The 8,291-nt window shown below is 32.8% G+C and overlaps 1 long non-coding RNA gene across 2 annotated transcripts; it reads right to left on the bottom strand.

Moving 5' to 3' along the window:
• Positions 1–2,503: 2,503 nt before the first annotated feature.
• On the bottom strand, positions 2,504–6,662 carry LOC149777175 (uncharacterized). Of its 2 annotated transcripts, XR_016416291.1 has the most exons (4): positions 6,599–6,662; positions 6,399–6,440; positions 4,076–4,286; positions 2,504–2,685 (listed from the first exon to the last, which is right to left on the bottom strand). It is a non-coding gene; the product is annotated as an uncharacterized LOC149777175 (long non-coding RNA). The 2 variants fall into 2 exon arrangements; XR_016416290.1 differs by lacking the exon at positions 6,399–6,440.
• Positions 6,663–8,291: the final 1,629 nt, after the last annotated feature.

The following is an 8,291-nucleotide window of genomic DNA, read 5'->3' as shown; positions in this document are numbered from 1 at the left end:
ATAATTAGCCCAGAAATCACAATTTCCTTCCCCCATCTTTACTGTAAATTGTAGCATTGTTTAGCTTATCTGTTCTCTGACATTTTTAGAATTCGTAGCCAATATATCAAAATATGTTTTATCTTATGCACTGCATACTATATCCTCCTAATGCGATATACACGAATGCATTTGGAGTAGACTTAGATGTAGCAAGGATATATTTACAAAATGATAAATGAGTTTTTTCAATATCAATGGCATCATAAAACCCCCAAATCTCTGCTCAATAATTAAGAATGGGAGTTCTCTTTGCGTCAAAAAGATGATGCATTCCAATTACAGGTAATCTGCGAAATTTTGCCTTCAGCGCCTGCAACGATAGAGTTTTCTGGCACACATGCCAAGATTTGTTGGCCATAGTATAAATTAATGTAACTTCTAAGATAGCCACTTCTGCCAAATACAACCACTTTTGTTTTTTTCTTTCCATATTAACCATTCATTTCCACTTTAGACAATATGTATGCAACCTATTGAGCATATTTTGCAACTGGTGAGCAGTGACAGCAAAGACAATTAAATCGTCTGCATACAACAGTGAAAATTGTTCTAAGGTTCCTACAGACAATGTCCTGTTTCCTTCAACTAAAACGGGTTTCAAATCGTTAAAAAATAATGAAAAGAGTAAAGGCGGTAAAACAACAATTTAAATAATCCCGAAAAATATTAATACCGTGATGCATACATGATACCGTTTTGCAAACACCTGGGTTCTTTAAAAGGCGGCAGAAATGTGGTGTATCTCCAGAGTATACTGCAGATTAATGACTATGTGTTTGTTTTAAATCATATTGCTTTTGTTTGCTTCTTGTAAGTGATTTATACATATTTCTATAAAATGTGATGATATTCATCTGATTCACTTGACCTTGTAATCTAAACTGTTTTAGATATCTTAAGGCTTTGCTTTTCGCATTTGTGCAATCTGTATCAAACTAAGGCTGATATTTAGCAATTCTTCTTGGATAATTCACAGCTAGAATTTGCTTTCTATTGAGTGTTTTCATCATGCTTGCTGCATCATGGTAAATATCAATAATTGCTTCGACGCCTTCATTAAGTTTGTTATTGCTTGCATCATTTAAAATCTTGTCCATGTTTTGAGGTGATTGATTTTTGAAATTCTGGATAAGAGATAGACCTTCTTCTTTGTTATATATTTATTTATTTCGTTGCCCCCATAGAGACTTATAGCCTTTCGTTCTAGTTTACCCATGTAGACAAGTGAAAATGCAATGGGCATGTGGATTGATTGCAATCTATTATCCATGTCAAAAGATGATATATTTTTAGAACACATACGTCGGCTAAGAATTAATCTATTTTTGAGGCCGAATTACAATGCATACATGTAAATTTCCTTATCCCTTTATCTGTTCCACATCAACCATTAGCGTTTCTCTAGCGAGTCATTTGGCATAGTTGCAGAAGTTTTTCTCCATAGTGAGTTATCTCCCTTACGTCTTTATTAGTCAAATCGTACATTACTTCGTCTTCTATGTAATTAAAGTCTTGAGGCTGGTCAATAATACTATCATATTTGATCAAATTGACTCCGTTCCGGTATAGGCATTAAACTCACCTGTAATTATTATTTTATAGTCAGCATATTTCATTTTTAGGTGAGCTAACTCATTTTCTTCAACTGAGTATGCATTTTCTTTTGCATGAATAGAGGGGTATTCATTTGAGAAATAGACAAAACCAAAAATTAAGTTCAATTTCAGTATGCTAGCCTTAGACGAAACAACTAACCAAATAATATTTTTATGCAGTTTTTTTCTCTATATATAAAAATGCTTGAAGATGGGTTTACGAACAAACACCGAGATCCCCCTGAATTTCTTTTAGTTGATTGTGATTTAATTCTTACGCTATCAAATTTTTGTAACGTTTAATATTAAACTGATTGATAGTTTCTGCCCACGTTTCAACAAAGCCTAGTATATCAAATTTTTCAACATAATTAATATAATCTGACCTCTCTTCTCTACAAAGTTTCGCACTTAAACCAGATATATTCCAAATATATTCAATAATATTAATAATAATAATAATAATAATAATAATAATAATAATAATAATAACGTAGTTATACTACTACTAATAATAATAATGATAATTATTATTATTATTCTTTTTCTTCTTATTATTATTTTTATTTTATTATTATTGATGTTCCTAAAGAAATATATCGTATTTTAAATTTTATTTATAAAGATAACCATCTAGTCATTTTGGTCTTAGGATACGTCGAGGATTTGACAATCTATTTACCTAATTTTATTTTTGGATATCTATATTTATCTCCGTTGGCCGAATCGTTTTCCTCTGATTTTAATTCTGACGGAAACGCTGAATGTTTGTTGGCCTCAATAGATAGATAGATAGATAGATAGATAGAAAATTTATGTCTAGATAGGGCAAAAGAGATTTTTAATTAAAAGTACAAATGCAAGGAAAAAATTTTACTTGCAGTTGTATTCAGATATAATATGTTGGTCAATAATTGTGAGGTGACAATTGAACTGCATTGTTCATCTTGTGAGAGTCGAAGCATCGGTGTAAACCTTTTTCAACACTATTTCCATACATCAAGATCGATCAACTTTCCCTTTTTTGGATTTTCTTTCGGAGGTGTCACTGAAAATAAATGAAGTTATTATTTAATAATGACGGTTAAACGACAATTGGAGGTAGCCGACCTTGGCTAGTCTCGGCCGGTATGTAATCCACGCATAGGGCTGGTAGAGTCACGTGAGAGTCTTATTGAAAGAGAATAGGTAAATGACAAGCAACACGAGTTGTCTATGGGCGGCATGTTTGAGATTTTCGTTATATCTCGAAGGGCATGTTCACTGATGTTTTAAGGGCTTAGTTTCCGGTGATGATCCTAAGAACAAGATTTGATTTCGGAACAAACGTATTTAAGGTTAATATTCGATACTTTCCTCAATATTTGTTCTTGAATACTTCTGCATCAGATGATTGATGGGTTCTTTACTGCAGTAAGAGATTCTTTACTTTTACCGGATAAGGATCTTGGCATTAATACGAGAAGAATGGTAAGAACATCGTGTTCGGATCAAGAGCTAAAGAGAATTTTCCTTTGCCTCGCCTAGCGATATTTGCCGATTATGAAACATGATAGGATGATTTATTAAAGAAACTAACAATTAACGATGGTAAGTTCAACATCACCTTATGACAGAATGTTTTGAAATTTGTATGGGAAACCATAATTTTAATTTGGAATTGTATCGTACGAAACTCTGAATGTTTTTATTTGTGAATATCTAGGAACCGCCATAACAAAGATCAACTATAATTAGAATAATTCCATATAATATGGTTTAGAAGGAAAAATATCCGTGGAGTGAGGCAAACAACACCAGCCATTATTGAGACTTACTCTCAGCTGCAAGGATTACCTAAGTACGTCGGGAGACAAGGATAACTAAAGTAAATTCTTACCGCTCATATCGTCTATTATAAATGCGATCTGCCATCCTGATCTCGCTATGTAGACTGTAGCATACGTAGTGTAAGTCAATCTTTTCCAAGATATTCCTTTGGGAATAAGTTCCATAGTTGCTTTTATTCAGCTATTTCGTTCATGTCATTCAAATGTAAGCTACTGAACATAATGTGTGATGAATAACGACCTGTACTGCTTATCATATGCAGGATAAAAGAAGCACATCTACGGGCTCCATTTCTATACAATCACCAATACCAATCACCGTGAAAGAAAGTAAACAATCAAGAACATGTCTGTGGACCTTTCAATCAAGTGATGACTTAACCAGGTACTGCATACAAATGTCCCTAATTGTCGCTCACTTCAACGGTTGCTGATAAAAATGTTCATTTAAAATACTAAATCTAAAATGTTACGAAACAGCACTGTGAGTAGAGGTTATTAGCAATGCATCATCATCATCATTGAAATACCAATTAAGAATCACAATTTTAAAGACTCATGAAAATAACAAATGGTTAAAATAGAACAAAAGTGACTAATACTAGTTACCTCCGTTAGCGGAATTGCTTTCGTCCAAGTTTGATTCTGAAGGAGACTTTGCCTGTCTGTTCGCCTCAAAAAGCTGGGCCAAACTTCTAACTTCTAGGGCATCCAAATAGTTTTGGTCTTCATTCTCGCTTTTGCCTATTGACCCACCAAGAGCCAAGGGCACAAGCATGACGCAGATAATCACGGAGAGCAGAATCGTGATATGAACCATCTACCCGAGAAATATAGAAGAAGATGTAAAAGAGAAACACATATAGCTACCTTTAGTTAGAGCTGCTTCCTATATAATGGAACATACGATAATTTGCAATATTTTATATTATTATCATTGTTATTATTATTATTATTATTATTATTATTATTATTATTATTATTATTTAACTTATCTGGACTATCTGAATTGTATTACTTTTACCATCGATATATTAAAGTCTCCTCGGGACTTGTTCTCTGCTCAATTAAGCACGGTTGACCATTGTGATAAGATATGTTTCACCATACTACATTTTCTTTTCACCATCACTTCTGGACATAACCTACGGCAGCTTGGCATTGTTGAGAAGAATGACCAAAGAATACAACAAATGTAAAACAATTGCGATGTATATAAACTGAAAAATAAATTATGCACTACAAACACATGATAAATCTCTCGAATGCACACCCTTTAACGCACTCACATAAAATCTTGATGGACTGTCAGCTTTGTTAACAGTTATAGTAAATATTGAGAACCACTTAACGTTTCATGAGCCAGTTTTGATCTGAACATTGCGTTAAATCAATTTCTTATTCCTTTAACGTTAGTTCGAGGTTTGCCTTGTACTGCACAAAACGCGGAAGTGGTTGTGGTGACATAGATAAGCAATTATGTTCGGAGACAGCTCATTCTATCAACAAAATTGAAAGAAGTATCAAAGTCCCATAATGCAAGAGGAATTTTATATGGGGCATTAGAAAATGGCCCTAGTACATGTTCGCACAAGAATATCACTTGCACCCTCTTAAACGAAGCATTAGTGGGAAAGACACTTCCATGTATTTTGTCGCAGGTCTGGATACTATCTGCATGGAAGAAACGTTCAGAACTTGCTTCTGATGTTGCAGAATTAATGGTAAGTCTTCTGTAATGGAATAATTTGTTTAACTGTTCATATCATACAGTCTTACCTCAAGCTATTGTTAAAAAGGCAATTATAGTTCTTTTTCATGTATTCCAGCTTTGTTTGTGTTATTTATGCTCACCAAAAAGCGTTCAACACGACGCTATTTTGGATTTGCCACAGTTACCTTGACTTTATTTACCTCTACCTCCTCTTAAACCATTACTATTTTTAGTGTTACAGGAATCATTTTTAAAAAATCTATAGAGGGATAGGACAAGTTAATGTAATTAAATATATCTTATGTACAAAAGTGGGCTCGTCAGCATAGGTATTCTCAATTCTCCACAACTATTAGTACACATGTCTAAAGGTTATCATTTGAAGCAAAAAGTGAGCTTAATTTTAGCCTTGCTTACTACCGATGACTTGATGTAGAATGATTTACAACCATTGCATCCAAGAGATTTACCTTGTTTTGCAGGGCACTGCGATTTACAATGAAGTTGTTGCATTGCAGGTGATGTATCCGCCTACGTTTTTTTCTTCAGTCCAGCATGATCTCGCATGGAGTGTTGTATTACCAGATTTGCAAATACTACTACTACAACTACTTGTATTACTACTACTACTACTACTACTACTACTATTATTATTAATAATAATAGTTATAAAATGAAGAAGAAGAAGAATAAGATTGATAACAAGATTAATAATGTATGAATAACTGTTTCTGTTACATGTGCACACAAACAGATGGGCAGACTGGAGAAAAGGCATATATGAAGAGACATACCAAATTAGCAAGAGGGCACTAAAGGGGCTAGTAAATACTTTGCAATGTTTACACAATTACATCAAGCTTATGTTAATTTGCATTAGACATTATTAGCTTAGACCCATTGTTCCACTCATTAGACATTATTAGCTTAGACCCATTGTTCCACTTATGTTCAAATATAATGATGATTTTGCTTTTCTAATGCAGCATCAGTTTATTTATATATTAATCCCCCACACCTGAAAGACGAAAATCGTCAAGACACTGGTACGTGACAACTCGCTGGTTAACATTACCAAGTTATTACATAAACATATGTACACAACCAACGGATTTCTTGACTATATTTCTAAATTATACACATGCAACAATTTATGTAAACATCTATTATTAGATCTTTTGAAATTCCAACATGACAGCAGATTAAAAACAAACTCACTTTGATTGTGCCAACTAACCTACCACTGCATGTTCAGCAAACCTTGAGGAGAAAAAAATAAAAATGATGTGAAAAAAAGATTAAATGAAGCATCACGTAATAAAGTACATGCTATGTGATACACATGAAAATACCCACACATAAACTCCCCATTCAATAAAAAGATGCTACGGCTTCAAAAATAATTTCTTTTAACTCACCTTAGCAACTTGCCTTTCGGATTAGTACAAAATCGTCAGTTAATCTCTTCTAGACTTTTTTACTCTCAGTGTATGAATAATTTTCCTACGCTGACTCGATATATACACAGCTCACTTCCTTGTTGGGCGTGGATATAAAATCCTGACCATCCAGATGATTTGGAATCACACGCGTTGATACGATGGAAAACTCAAGGTGGCGTTTTTAGGTTCTTCAAAATTACATTTATCGACAGTGAACTTCACAAGTTTAGAAGTGTGGTGTGTATTAAGGAACTGGGGACCATTATAAATGTATGACATGGAAAAATAAAGCTATGAATACTTCGACAAACTCTAAATCCGATTCTAGATTTACACGTATATTGGTCAAACACTTTCAAGACCAATCAAACTTGTGTATTTCACAAATTAATAAACGAGAAAACAAGCCACATTATGACGATAACTGAAACAGCGAGAACATAATATTAATTTTTCCAATTAATATCATAAAGTATCGTGCAACATGCTGGAACCGGTTTTCTGCCCTGTACACCCTAGTTTGCGTCCTATTTTAACACCACTTAAAATTCTTTGCTTTAGTAGCAAGATTGTTCAAACTGTGGAACGGAAATGTGTCTGCATTCTGCAACACTTTCAAAACGGATGATGTAGAATTTTTATAATCGAGAATTTAGACATCGATTTTCACATTTTAAAGGAAAATGCCAAAATATGTGACTTATAATTTACTCTCCAGCAAAAAACTATCTCAGGGTTCTGAAATAGTATGATTTAACGGGCGTAATATATTCTTGTTATTGTCTTATAGTTCTGGAATTAATGCAATAAAAGATAACAAGTCGAGTATTATTCTTTCAGGGATTGTGATAAACCAATGAAACATTCAAGGATTTGAACGTTTGGAGATATTGTGAATAAGGCATTATATTGTTTAACGTTATGAACAAAATATTCACGAATATATCGACAAGGGTTTAAATATACGAGTTCTTATGTGAATGCAAATATACACATTTTTGTAATTTGTAAGTGTATGCATATGATTAACCATAATGCGGATAAGATAATTTTTAAAATATTTTGATTATAAATAAGTTATGGTTTCACTGAAGAATACCTGTAAGATATGATAGTGGTAACTTCTGTTAAATTAAAAGTGATACATCTGTATTACCCTTTATAAAATAGCTAATCAGTGTTTTAAATTAAAATTAAGTACTTGTCTCTGGAAAGATCCCTGGGATTTTGTTTTAATTCGGAGGTCTTTGCTTTTCAAAAGAAAATATTGACTGGTGAGGCGGAATTTGTGCTGCAAGAAAAGTGGAAGGATATGGAGATAATGATCGGCATAATGCTGCATTGGTGCATTCGTCTTGCTCTAAATTCAATATTTCAAAATAGGAAATCATTGAAGTTGTACATTGATTAAACATGTCGATAACTTGTCTGTGTGATTGTTTGAAGATGTATAGAAAAGGGTCTACATGTCAACGATTAGAATTAATACAGTTCAAGTAATAAAACTAATATTATTATTAACAATATTATTATTGTTATTATTATCATTAGTAGTAGTATTCTTGTTATTACTATTATTATTATTATTATCATTATTATTATTATTAGTGTCGTTGTTAGCAATATTCATTGTATTATTATTATTATTATTATTATTATCATTATTATT

This window comes from Sinohyriopsis cumingii, chromosome 18, assembly GCF_028554795.1.
Source record: "Sinohyriopsis cumingii isolate HCF-2022 chromosome 18, ASM2855479v2, whole genome shotgun sequence".
NCBI lineage: Eukaryota > Metazoa > Mollusca > Bivalvia > Unionida > Unionidae > Sinohyriopsis > Sinohyriopsis cumingii.
This window is presented reverse-complemented; position numbering and strand designations above follow the sequence as displayed.